The sequence below is a fragment of the Papaver somniferum genome, chromosome 8, assembly GCF_003573695.1.
Source record: "Papaver somniferum cultivar HN1 chromosome 8, ASM357369v1, whole genome shotgun sequence".
NCBI classification, from domain to species: domain Eukaryota; kingdom Viridiplantae; phylum Streptophyta; class Magnoliopsida; order Ranunculales; family Papaveraceae; genus Papaver; species Papaver somniferum.
The window spans coordinates 115,567,784-115,582,315 of NC_039365.1; positions in this window are offsets into that span (position 1 = coordinate 115,567,784).

Genomic DNA, 14,532 nt, shown 5'->3' on the forward strand with positions numbered 1-14,532 from the left:
ATCCCAATGAAGTCTTTAAGTCGTTAACCTGGTTTAGAAGAAGAAACCAAAGGTTAAAGAAGAATCTACTCTAGCTTAGCACAACTAGTATCACACAGAATGTGCGGGGATTAGGTTTCCCATTTGCTAGAGTTCTCCCTTATATCGTCTTTCAAATCAGGGTTTGCAATCAATGTTATCTTAGTAACAAAGCATTCAATATTCACCGTTAGATGAAAACCTGATTAGATTCAAGATAATATTTATCAACCATTAGATCGAAAACATAACTTGTTATACACAAATGAAATGCACGTTCCTGGGATTTGTGTAACCGTACCAAACTTGTACATTAGTTGGTTCAACAATAGTTAACCAAATGGTTAACCATATGATCACTTTCATATCAACCATATTCTTCTTCACCATAACTAGTTCAAATGACTCAAATGAACTAGTTAGAGAGTTATTCAATTGCAAGGAAATCTCATGTACTACACAAGACACAATTGAAGCAAAAACGATTTGATTCACTTGAATCGGTTCATGAACTCTATAGCCACGGTTTGCAATTGCATTCCTTAGTTTATAAAGATAAGTTCACTAAACATCTTTTTTTAGACATAACCTACTCAAGTTCGCGGACTGGGTTCGCGGACTTAAGTTCCCGGATGGAGTTTACAAACTCCAGCAGAAATTCTCGGGTTTGAAAACTTCGCCAGTTCGCGGACTGGGTTCGCAGACTGAGTTCTCGGACTTAGCTCACGCACTTCTCCGGTTCACTTAATCAACAAAGTTCGCAAACATCGGTTCAAGCAATAAGGACTTATACATATATATGTTTCCACAACAATTATATCCTCCAAATGGTTATATAGTCTAAACTCTCATTTCAATCACTGAAACATTCTCAGAGGACGTTACATAGTTGTTATTCCCAAATCATTTTTCGTCGGAGCAATTTTCAAAGTGATTGAAACATAACATGACTTTCGTCACTAGGTAAAGATGAACTTGGCTAAAGCGAAAGCTTTACCAACACATATTTCGAGAAATAAATAAGCGAGGTAAACTCGGCTCGAAATACCAAATGTGTATAATCTATGTCTATATAACAAAACGACTTTTGTCTCAAGATAGGAGATAAATAGACTTTTCAGTGATAGATAAGTTCAAGTCTCGATATACCTCTTAGTCGATGAAGATTCACCAATTCCTTGAGTAGTCCTTCGTCTTGTATGATGATTTCCATGGAGTTCTTGAGCTCAACTACTCTTTCTATCCTAGTCCGAGACCTTAGCTATAGTAGACTAGAAATCAAGACCTATAGTTTTGATCACTAACATTGACAAACATGCTTGAGATATCAACGCATGCGAGTTCGACGAGCAATGCTCTAAGACATTGGTCTTTGGTACCGTTCAAGTTGTTTCACATAATAATCAGGCTCACGTGTTTCTATATGTTTGATTTGATGATTACATTGTGAAACAGAGATACAACTCTTGGATATACTTTTCTTGGGATTGAGTCTGACTGTCTAGTTCATTCTATCGAAAGTATACTGGAGTTTGTCCATACCGATTGCTAAGCAAAATATTGGGTGTGTTTGTTAGACCCCCGCTTTTTCAATTGGTATCAGAAAAGGAAAACACGTTTAAGATCTCATAAGTCTGTGTTTGTAGCGATCTGACTCTATGGAAAGAGGTGTTATTTCTATAAATTTACCACCAGTCTTCGATGGCTTGAATTACTTATGGTGTAAAATTGCTTTGCATGCCTTTCTTCAAGCGCGTGATTTTCAATCATGCGTTTACGTTGTTAATGGCTATGTGATGAGTGCCAAATATTGTATATATTTACCCCTTTTTGTTGGCATTTTAACTCATCTTTTGCGCATTAATTCTACATATTATCCCATATTCTGTATTTTCATTGTTTTCAAGAATAAATATTTTTATTAATTAATTTTGCATTTTTAGGTAGTAAATAAAGTTCAGATGAGTCGTGGAGCGAAAAGAGCAGAAAAGTAGTGAAAAGCCGGGAGAAATTACGCAAGGAAGCCGCGAAGAATGGTGCGCACAACCTCATTTTCTACACACAAAAGCGCCTCCGTTCTCAGCCATCAGATCAGTTCTCGGGAGCATCCGACGGTCGCTCTCTTCATAGAGCATCAAAATCTGATGTCTCTGCCGAGCACCACAGCGCTGAAATTCCAAGCCTTCAGATTAGATGGTAGTTGAATCCAACGGTCGCTCCTATGCCTGTGCATCAACTCCCGATGATTCCGCCTTACACTACAGTACCTAACTCCATCTGGTGCCGTTAACTTCGTTGCACCTCAGAATCCGACGGTCGCTTCACACATCCTTCCATCTATCCGTTCGATTCCACTCAGATCCAATGATCCAACATCTCAGATTCGCCAACATCTAAATTTGATATCCCCCTCACACAGTAGCAGCCTATACCTATACCCTGAACCCGACCCATTCTTCTCCTCTTTCTTTCTTCTCCTCCACCCGACAGTAGCTCTGCAACTGCAACTGCACCTCCCCTCTCTGCCATGCCGCTGTCGCTTACACCACCACACCACTCCACAGTTCTCCACCACCACCAGTTCCATCACTGCCACTACCATCACCAACACCCTAGCCTAGCTATTTTCTTCATCTCACAACCTCTGAAACCCTAGGTTTGGGGTGAGTAAAATAGCTAGAAATTAGGGGACAATAGGAGCAGGGAGCATCAGAGGGACATCAAGAAGCATGGGTCGAGCAAATTTTGGAGTTTGGAAGCCAAATTTTGGGTAATAATTTAAACCCTAATTGTACTGTGTATTGATATTTTTGGGGAAAATGTGTTTAAACCCTAATTTGTTAATTTGGGTATAATAGAACTGAGTATGAGATGTAAAAGTTGTTCTTGGACTAGCCAAGTTTCCCCCTAATTGGGTTAGGTTTGATTTTAATTTCTGCTCTGCTGCACTGTTAACCATTTGCATATTTTTTTTCACTGTGCTATGTATGATGTTGTAGTGTGTAACTGTTTGATGTTTGTCAGTTTAATGCTCTAATTCACCACTATGTAATTGTTTGATGTTGTGTAATTGTCTGTTGTGTTGTTAGTTTAATGCTCCTGTTCATTTGTAATTGTTCCTGTTAATGTGCAATGTCTTGTTAATGTCTTGTTAGTGCCATCCCTAGCTCACTGTTATGCTGCTTGTCATGTTCTAAATCACCCTGCTAGGGACTTGATGAATCTCTAATGTCTTGTTGTGTAGTATATTGTTCACACTGCTCTAGAAGGCTAAACAAGTTTAGGAAAAACTTGAACTTAGCTCATCATCACCTCACTTTCACAATGTATGCCAAGTATGCTTTGTAGTTAGGTTCATGAGCTGCTGATAAGCTGCAACTCAAGCTGAATTCATAATCCCTTGACTAGTTGTGCCGTAGAAAGACAATTAGTGCTTTGGAAATAATACCATAGTTGTGTTTAACTTCCTATAGGAGAATACACAGTAAAAGTTAGAGTGAATTCAACCCCTAGTTCCTATCCATAAATCCATCTTCAACTGTTAGTCTTGTTTCCCTCCACTTGTTTGGTTTACCTGCATTTCTGTTTTGCATTTTCACTGCTTACTTGCTTTCCCTGCTGCATTTCTTCTATTACTGCAACTGCTGCTGCAGCACTTGTGCTGCTGCACTGTTTTTTCCATCTTCTTGGCCTTGTGTTTTTGCCACTTCTTTGCCTGCTGCTCTGCCAAAGTGCTGCTGCTGCCTTTCTGCAGCTGCTGCTGCTCCAAAGTCCATAGTCCACAGTTCCTACAGCCCAAAGCTCACTTCATTCTTGAGCCCAAGTTCAACTCAGTGAAGCCCAAAGGCCCAGATTCTTAACTGTAAGACCAAAACCAAGGTCTAGTTCACTAAGGCCCAGTTAAGGCAAAAGCCTAGTTCACTACTAAGCCCAACTTGCAAGTGAACTGTTAAGCCCAACTCCTAGTTGAACTGTTGAGCCCAAAGCTCAGACCAGTTTCTAGAACCACAGCCCATTTGCACTTTAAAGATAACTGAGCCCAAGCTCAGTTCATTTTATGTTTAACAAACCCACTAAGCCCAATCCATTCAAAGGGCATTCAAACCCAATAGTACATTAAGCCCAACACTTCCAAAGGGCTTCTAAGCCCAAAGCAAATCTAGGAACCCAATTAGCTAAAACACTTCCGAAACACACCCGATCTCTGTGGATCGACCCGTACTTGCACGAGCTACAACTGACGACCGTGCACTTGCGGTATTACTGTAGGCCCGTTTCCATCGCATCATTTCTATACACCTTTCCGGGTCCAACAAGTTTTTGGCGCCGCTGCCGGGGATTCGGGTTGTTTTCTCTGTGTTTTTTATTAGCTATTTTTGCATTTCATTGCATAGCATCTGCATCTGCTTCATTTCATTTGCTGTTGGACCTGCTATTCTGAACCTGTTTTTCCTCTGCTGGGACGCCACCAAGGAAAAGAACCAAAACCCAACTGGGTTTTTGCAACAATATCAGAGCAGCTGGGCTGTGCTACAAAGGTAAGCCTAAACCCATTTCATTAAGAGAACCCAACCTGTGGGCTTCCAAATTTATTTAATTGTGGGCTTGTAATAATTAACCCAATTTTTTGGGCTTTTTATTTTTCTATTGTGGGTTTGTAATAATTTATTTTTGGGCTTGTTGTTTAATTTGTGGGCTTGTATTTATTTTGTGTGGGCTTGTTTAATTTGGAATGATAATTTGGACTCTGGGTTTAAACCCAGCTGAGCTTATAACTGATTGTGGACTTGTAAGTGGACCTCGAAACCAAAGTTTTAAAACAAACGTCGGGCCTTAACCAACTGGGCCAAATTAAACTTTCAAAAAATTAAAACTTGGATTTTCGTAGGCCGCAGCCTTCATTTCATTAGAGGCTTGCACAGTGGGCTTGCTCCCATTTCAAAAAAACCAAATTTTTTTCTTAATTTTTTTTCTAAAAAAAAAAAAAAAAAAAAAAAAAAAAAAAAAAAATTAAGATTTTCTACTTTGCTCCCAATTTTAAAACCAAATTTTCACTTGCTCCCATCTTAAACCAAATTTTTATTTTTACTCCCATTTTAAACCAAATTTTCAAAAATGTCTCCCACCAAAACCAAATTTTTCCCAAAAATCCAAACCCTTTAAAAACCAAATTCTGAGCTTTGTAACATAGTTACTTAGCTTTTGAGCCAATCATGTCTGGATATTGGTCTGCTCCTGGGGATGGAAATAAAACTCTTAGAGAACTTGCTTATGGGCATCTGCCACGTTATGAACCTTCCACGGACCATGATGTCAATAGTCATAGGAATTATTATGGACATTTTCAAAGTCCCGAGCCGCAATACATGAACCCTAATGACTATTCATACATGCATCATTCGCCACAACGTGAAAATGAACACTTTGCTAGTGCCTCACTCACCCAATCATCACTTATGGATCAAATAGAAGCTCGAATCACAGCTTTAGAAATGCAATCACATGAGGAATCTGTCACATCTAATTTTCTTAGGCAACCTGAAATCTATGCATGTCCCGCATGTGGTAGTTTAGACCACCCTGTTGAGAATTGTCATATTTTGCATAATTTTAGGCAATCTAGAGAATACCCAAGGTATGAAATGCCAATGAATTGTGAGAATGGTAGTCATTGGGACCATAATCAATCCTTTGAGGGTTGCGATCAATCTTTTATAAACCCTAATGACCATGCACACATGTACCAATCACCACAATTTGAACATGAAGAATTTTGTACTCCCATGAATTTAGACTCCACCACAGAAGCTTTCAGACTCAGTGAGCAAAACTTCGATAGATCTACATCACGAATTAAGGCACATTTAGATCAGATTTTGCTTCACCTACAAAAGGAGGAAATTCATGAGGAAATGTATGTTGTCCCTAATGAAGTGTCTAGTCCCATCCATGTAAATGATGAATATGAACCTAATTTAGAGGAACATGAATCGACTAATGACACCACCACTTTTAATGAGGACCAATATGCATGCTACCATGATGATGATTATGATGATTATGATAATATGTTAGAAGAACATGAAAATATTATGGAACCTGTTGGTTCACTAACATACGGCTTCTCGCCCTCGACCTTCATGAATATTGTTTTTTCTAATACTCATTGTAATTCATATGATTTTGATATTGACATGGGATTCGTACAATTATTCTGTGAAGATGAGCATGACATAGGAATAGTTGAATCTTCTGTAGACACTAATATGCATGAAAATATATTTGATGTGTCTGATTCTCTACCTAGGTCACATTGTGATATTTCTCCTGATTTGCCGATGCATGAGAATAAATTTGTTGATGATGTTGATGATTCTAAGTGTGAACCTGCCAATGTGATTGATGATTGTGAGCATGATGTGACATGTGTAGATGAGTTAGAAGATTTTGATTTGATTGATAATGATATGCCTATTCTTCTACCTAAGTCACAATCTGATGGCCTTCCACCCAACCTAGATTTGGTTTGTACCAATATTGTAAAACCAATTTTTCTGAAAATTCCTAACCTAGGTTTGGAACTGTGTGCTTCCCAAGTCCTCTTGGACTATTTTGCTTCCAAATATAATACATTTGAGAAACCACAGTTGGAATTAGCATGTTTGCCCGTCCCTAGCACAGTTCATTTCGAGCTAGACCTTTTGCATGATGAACCCCCGAAACTGCGCGATTTTGTTTTCAAAACTATATCTTCTGTAAAATCCAGGTTTGGGGGTAGCTCATTTTGTTTCACAGTTTCACTTGCGTTTCTTTCCTATTATTATTGTGAAGCTGTTGAAATGTCTACACTTCGTCTTTTGGGTTGATCCTCAACTCTTTAGATTGTTAGTGTATGGTGAATTTTTTGTATATAATCCAGTAGATAAAATTTTAAAAACCTTTTGTTCCTTTTGTATATATTTTGATAATCCAATATGATCTCGGCTGAAATATGTTGGATTTTTGCCTTGAATAACGGAGTTTTAATTCTGCTTTCGCCGAAATCGGGTATTCTCTCTCCTTTTACTCTACTCAGCATGTCCCTTTCCATATGTTGTTTTATAATTCTTTCCATATTTTGAAACATTGAGGACAATGTTTAGTTTAGGTTTGGGGGTATAGAGTAGATACCGTGATAATATGCTATAATTGAAAACAAGAACTTCTTCTTTTTGAAAAAAAAAAATTGAAAAATTCCAAAAAAAAAAAATTCAAAAAAATCAAAATTCAAAAAAAAAAAAAAACGGAGCTCATTTACCTTGAAATGTTGACTCTTGTGCAAATATGTATTTTTATTAGGAGTCTTAGTCTAGATATTTAGGCACCCTGATTCTAGCACAATTCACATAGTGATAAGAAATTTGCACGCGCACGATCTACCAATACATGTATGGCCTCGATCTTCAAGGTGTTGGATAGGAAGTTACGATTGCCAATCACTTTAGAATACTGAACGAAACTTGACTAGCTTGTTCTTTGGTTGGTTGGGATAGAAGGTGGAGGTTACATTAAGAAAGACAACCATCGAATTTAACTGGGTGCATCAAAAAGGGCTACCTCTTGCAAAGTGTCATGTAATCTTTTGTTTCCTTTTGTATATGTATCAAAAGTGTTTCCTTGTTCAAAAAAAAAAAAAAAAAAAAAAAAAAAAAAAAAAAAAACGATGTATATATTCAGAAAAAAAAAAATCAGAAAAATACAAAAAAAAAAATTCAAGTATTTATCAATTCCATCATCTCTTGTTCCAAAAATAAAAGAGAATAGTCAATGTAAATAAGAGTCATGTAAATAGTCATCTTTTGTTGTTTCATTGTAATAAGCAAGGAAGGGTGTATGCCATTGATGTACAACGCGAGTAATTGTGAAATACCTCCAACTCATTCACAATTCTCGTAAAGTCCGGACAGCTAGCTAGATTTCGACCTCAGTTCTTAGCCTGAGAAACTATCTCTTGGTGATTAGTAGTCATGACTTCAGATCTTTCTTTACACATGTGTAGATACACTTTACACTCTTATCACATGTCCTTATTTGTTATCAGTGCTAGGATTGTGCCTTCGATAGCTAGATTGACATCTCCATTTTGCTGTGAGCTTAAACTGTTTTGCACATGTCACATTTGATGGAATCTGAGCTCATATTTTGTCCTTAGGTTTTGTAGGCACACCTCTGGTAAACCTTCACGAGACTTCAACTCGTCCACTAGGGACACTTAGTGGTTTAAAAGGCTTAGTGCATACGCTAAATGCATTCGAGAGACCAGCGACAGTGGTATAGTTAGGATTTCCTTAGTTTTGTTTTACTTGAGGACAAGTAAAATTCAGGTTTGGGGGTATTTGATGAGTGCCAAATATTGTATATATTTATCCCTTTTTGTTGGCATTTTAACTCATCTTTTGCGCATTAATTCTACATTTATCCCATATTCTGTATTTTCATTGTTTTCAAGAATAAATATTTTTATTAATTAATTTTGCATTTTTAGGTAGTAAATAAAGTTCGGATGAGTCGTGGAGCGAAAAGAGCAGAAAAGTAGTGAAAAGCCGGGAGAAATTACGCAAGGAAGCCGCGAAGAATGGTGCGCACAACCTCATTTTCTACACACAAAAGCGCCTCCGTTCTCAGCCATCAGATCAGTTCTCGGGAGCATCCGACGGTCGCTCCTTCATAGAGCATCAAAATCTGATGTCTCTGCCGAGCACCACAGCGCTGAAATTCCAAGCCTTCAGATTAGATGGTAGTTGAATCCAACGGTCGCTCCTATGCCTGTGCATCAACTCCCGATGATTCCGCCTTACACTACAGTACCTAACTCCATCTGGTGCCGTTAACTTCGTTGCACCTCAGAATCCGACGGTCGCTTCACACATCCTTCCATCTATCCGTTCGATTCCACTCAGATCCAATGATCCAACATCTCAGATTCGCCAACATCTAAATTTGATATCCCGCCTCACACAGTAGCAGCCTATACCTATACCCTGAACCCGACCCATTCTTCTCCTCTTTCTTCTTCTCCTCCACCCGACAGTAGCTCTGCAACTGCAACTGCACCTCCCCTCTCTGCCATGCCGCTGTCGCTTACACCACCATCACCTCCACAGTTCTGCCACCACCACCAGTTCCATCACTGCCACTACCATCCCCAACACCCTAGCCTAGCTATTTTCTTCATCTCACAACCTCTGAAACCCTAGGTTTTGGGGTGAGTAAAATAGCTAGAAATTAGGGGACAATAGGAGCAGGGAGAGCATCAGAGGGACATCAAGAAGCATGGGTCGAGCAAATTTTGGAGTTTGGAAGCCAAATTTTGGGTAATAATTTAAACCCTAATTGTACTGTGTATTGATATTTTTGGGGAAAATGTGTTTAAACCCTAATTTGTTAATTTGGGTATAAATAGAACTGATGTATGAGATGTAAAAGTTGTTCTTGGACTAGCCAAGTTTCCCCCTAATTGGGTTAGGTTTGATTTTAATTTCTGCTGCACTGTTAACCATTTGCATATTTTTTTTCACTGTGCTATGTATGATGTTGTAGTGTGTAACTGTTTGATGTTTGTCAGTTTAATGCTCTAATTCACCACTATGTAATTGTTTGATGTTGTGTAATTGTCTGTTGTGTTGTTAGTTTAATGCTCCTGTTCATTTGTAATTGTTCCTGTTAATGTGCAATGTCTTGTTAATGTCTTGTTAGTGCCATCCCTAGCTCACTGTTATGCTGCTTGTCATGTTCTAAATCACCCTGCTAGGGACTTGATGAATCTCTAATGTCTTGTTGTGTAGTATATTGTTCACACTGCTCTAGAAGGCTAAACAAGTTTAGGAAAAACTTGAACTTAGCTCATCATCACCTCACTTTCACAATGTATGCCAAGTATGCTTTGTAGTTAGGTTCATGAGCTGCTGATAAGCTGCAACTCAAGCTGAATTCATAATCCCTTGACTAGTTGTGCTGTAGAAAGACAATTAGTGCTTTGGAAATAATACCATAGTTGTGTTTAACTTCCTATAGGAGAATACACAGTAAAAGTTAGAGTGAATTCAACCCCTAGTTCCTATCCATAAATCCATCTTCAACTGTTAGTCTTGTTTCCCTCCACTTGTTTGGTTTACCTGCATTTCTGTTTTGCATTTTCACTGCTTACTTGCTTTCCCTGCTGCATTTCTTCTATTACTGCAACTGCTGCTGCAGCACTTGTGCTGCTGCACTGTTTTTTCCATCTTCTTGGCCTTGTGCTGTTTTGCCACTTCTTTGCCTGCTGCTCTGCCAAAGTGCTGCTGCTGCCTTTCTGCAGCTGCTGCTGCTCCAAAGTCCATAGTCCACAGTTCCTACAGCCCAAATCTCACTTCATTCTTGAGCCCAAGTTCAACTCAGTGAAGCCCAAAGGCCCAGATTCTTAACTGTAAGACCAAAACCAAGGTCTAGTTCACTAAGGCCCAGTTAAGGCAAAAGCCTAGTTCACTACTAAGCCCAACTTGCAAGTGAACTGTTAAGCCCAACTCCTAGTTGAACTGTTGAGCCCAAAGCTCAGACCAGTTTCTAGAACCACAGCCCATTTGCACTTTAAAGATAACTGAGCCCAAGCTCAGTTCATTTTATGTTTAACAAACCCACTAAGCCCAATCCATTCAAAGGGCATTCAAACCCAATAGTACATTAAGCCCAACACTTCCAAAGGGCTTCTAAGCCCAAAGCAAATCTAGGAACCCAATTAGCTAAAACACTTCCGAAACACACCCGATCTCTGTGGATCGACCCGTACTTGCACGAGCTACAACTGACGACCGTGCACTTGCGGTATTACTGTAGGCCCGTTTCCATCGCATCATTTCTATACACCTTTCCGGGTCCAACACTATGCCCATCCGGTTGTTACAATAGGCACTGTAACTGTTCCAAAGGATATTGGTGATTATGATGTTGTCGAAATTCTTCCTGCAAAGCAAAATTCTGACTGATTGAATGCAATCATCCATGCCATTACCCTAGATCTTCAGCACCATGTGACTACGTGCACTCGGTCTAAATATGCTTGGGATATCTTAGAAACCGTATTTGAAGGAAATACCTGTGAAAAATAAGCTAGGCTTCAAAACCTAAATTCTGATTGGGAAAACCTTCGTATGGCAGATGAAGATTCATTTGATGAGTTTAATCACAAAGTGTCTGAAATTGTTAATGCATCTTTTGCGTTGGGTAAGACTATTCCTGAAAAGGACATTGTGATGAAAATTCTCAGATCGTTGCCAGCCAATAAGATTCTAAGAAGCATGTCATCGTTGAAGGAAATAACCTTGATACGCTTTCCAGAAATACTCTTGTTAGAAAGTTAAAAATTATTGATCTTGATCAGAACACAGTCAGAACTCTTGCGTTCAATGCTGTGACCAACAAGCGAAGCTTCTAACTTGCTTTAGGCTGATTAATGTTGTTCCAATCAAGTTGATTTTGATAAATCGCTGATTACACAAAAGATCAAGGGTTTGTTAAAAAGAACTAAAGGTTGTGAGAAATGTCTCTCTCAGGTTAATGCTTCTGATGATTCAATACAAGAAAACTCATCCCAGGTTGTCAACACCTTGTATATTTCCTTTATGTGCAATGAACTTTTGGCTCTCATAGCAGAAACTTCTTCCTACTCAAGTTCTGATTCATAGTTTGAGTATGACACTGAGATTGTTGAATTCTTGAATAAGTGTGAAGAGACTCACCAAGAAAACCTCCAACTAAAGGCTTCGTTGGAAAAACTTGAATCATCACTTCAGGTGAAAGATCTTGAGATAAACTATCTTAATGATGAATCCACCAGGACCCTATCTCTGAAAGAAAAAGAGATTAATACTCTTAAGTGTGACCTCTAAAGGCTATCTGGAAGTTCTGACAAAATCTCAGCAATGTTATTTGGTCAGAAGTATTTTGGAAACACAAATGGGTTAGGGTTCAAAAGAAAAACTGTGAGCACAAAAAACTCCTTTGTTCCAGCCCGGTTTAGAACAATTGATGATGAAAGTTGTGATAAACATGAGGGAAATAAGCAAAATAATAAATCATCCTTGATTTGTTCGTTTTGTGGAAGTGCAAGTCATGTTCAAATTAAGTGTTGGAAATTTAAGAGGAACAACAAAATAATTGCCAAACTTCGAAATGACATGCAAATGATGAATCTGGATCTAAGTAATCAACAAAATTCTCCTGATAGCAAGAAGAAATCTAAAAGAACCAGATTCAGACGAGGTAAGAAGTGTGTTCATACAACAGTCTTTTATGAATCACTATGTGATAAAAGATGTGAGCATTCGGCTCACTCCGTCACTATCTAATTCTAGTGATATTCGCATCTTATGTTTTAACTTGAGAAAATGAGGATTGCATCAAGGTTTCTCAAGTGTTGTATAATTGGTAATTTCTTATTTTATTTTTGCTAAGAAAATATCTTCTTGTTAAGAATAGATAATGGATCATGAACCGTACAAGACTTGTTCAAAGTTCTTCTAGGGTTTGGATGTCTTTAAGTCTATTTATATTCATTTTTGATAAAAATTCCCTTCACTTTTCTTTTCTTTGAAAGATACAGTTTCATGGCTCCTGTAACTAGAGGTACCACAAAAAGGGATGCAGTTGAAGCGGTTAATGTGTATCATTGTGAGGAATCCTTTCCTCAAGGAAGAAGAAGGAGAGATCTACAAATAATGAAGGTTGTTCCTCTAACTTCCTCTTGTCTGTTTGTCATTTTGATAATAACTTTAGAGGTATGGTAAAGGATTTCATCAACAAAAGAAATGATTTAAAATCTCGAATCATTTTATCTTTAGAAAAGATAGCTCACTACGAACATATGTTGTCTCTAACAAAGAATACCTTGGGTAGACTAAAAAGAGAACTTAGTGAGTTAACTGATATTTCTGAAGATTTAGAAGAATTGAACGATTCCATAATTAATGGGTTTTTCAATAATGAGAAGGAATTCTCAGTAGATGCTCTGATAAAGCTCTACGATGTCTAGGAAACTTCTCATCAAAATTTATTATTGTGTTTTAAAAAGGATAACTAGGGTTTGGAATAACCATTATTATGAGTATACATAACTATTTCCTATAATTTTCATCTTGCAATGTTTTAGATTCATTTATTTAAATTCTAAAGTTTATTTGGAAGATGATTTTGCAGTATTAATCTGTATGGTTTCATATATTGAAACTTGTAATGGGATACGTGTGTTTGCGTCTGTGAACTATGATTGTCCCATATATGTCAAAAGTTAAGTCTTTCGTATGTCATTATGCAAATATTGATAAGAGATTGAATGAACTTTTGACAAACAAAAGTTAAGCCTATTGTATCATTATGCAAATATTGATGGAAGATATGATGAACTTTTATTTACAAATATTTAGTCTATTACATGTCTCTATGCAAATACTGATGAAAGATAGAATGAATCTTTGTTTATTCCGCAGTATTGGTCTTCCCTGATCCACATCTTTGTGCAAATACTTTGTGGCTCCGTAAGTTTTCTTATGTCGAGCATTTCCGATTATATTAATCATGGGTTCTCTTGTGGTTAATTTAATTGAGTACTTAATTTGGATACAAATTCATGTTTCATGTGATTTGTTAATGTCCAAAGAAATCATTCTTTTCTTGTGAAAGTAAGGTCGCTCTTGTTGTTCTCTCGGAAATGACATTTTATGGGGGAGAGTTCTTATTTGAACTTGTGCTTAATTGCCATATCTTTGTGGGGAGTGCGGCTGTGGAATATTATAGGGGTTATCTTGTATCTTTATAAACTTCTTGATGAATGCATTTAGCTTCGGCTATATGATTGCATCTAAACATTGATATGTGGTTCTCTTTTGGTAATGAAGTATCTATATGGAAATTTCATTAGGATCCCACTAGTTTTCGTACCTTTGCCAGTTTATATTGACAAAAAAGGGGAGAACTAATGTGTAGTTCACACTAAAAATACATATGATTTACAGATCATTATGTAAGGGGGAGTGGTTTTCATATGAGATGAAGTATTGACTAAGGGGGAGTGATACACATAACCATAGTATTGTTGTCAAAGTTGTGATACAATTGAACTTTGATGATGTGTGATAATACTATGACACTGTATAACAATGATTGAGAGCTATTGTTTTCTCATTGTTATAGCTACGGATCTTCAACAACTATGATGTTGAGTTGAACACATTTAGAATCATTGGAGTACTTGGAAGTGAAGAAGATTTCGATTAATGTTGAAGAACCAAGGAGATCAAGCATTTGGATGAGAAGCTACAAAGTTTATTTATTTTGTAATCCATATGTATTGATAGTTTTGTCACTAAAATTTACAAAGGGGGAGATTGTTAGAGCACTGCTCGGTCGAACTCGCGAGCGTTGCTATCTCAAGATTGTTGTCAAATTATTTTCCAAAACTATAAGTCTTGATTTCTAGTCTACTTATAGCTAAGTCCCGGATTA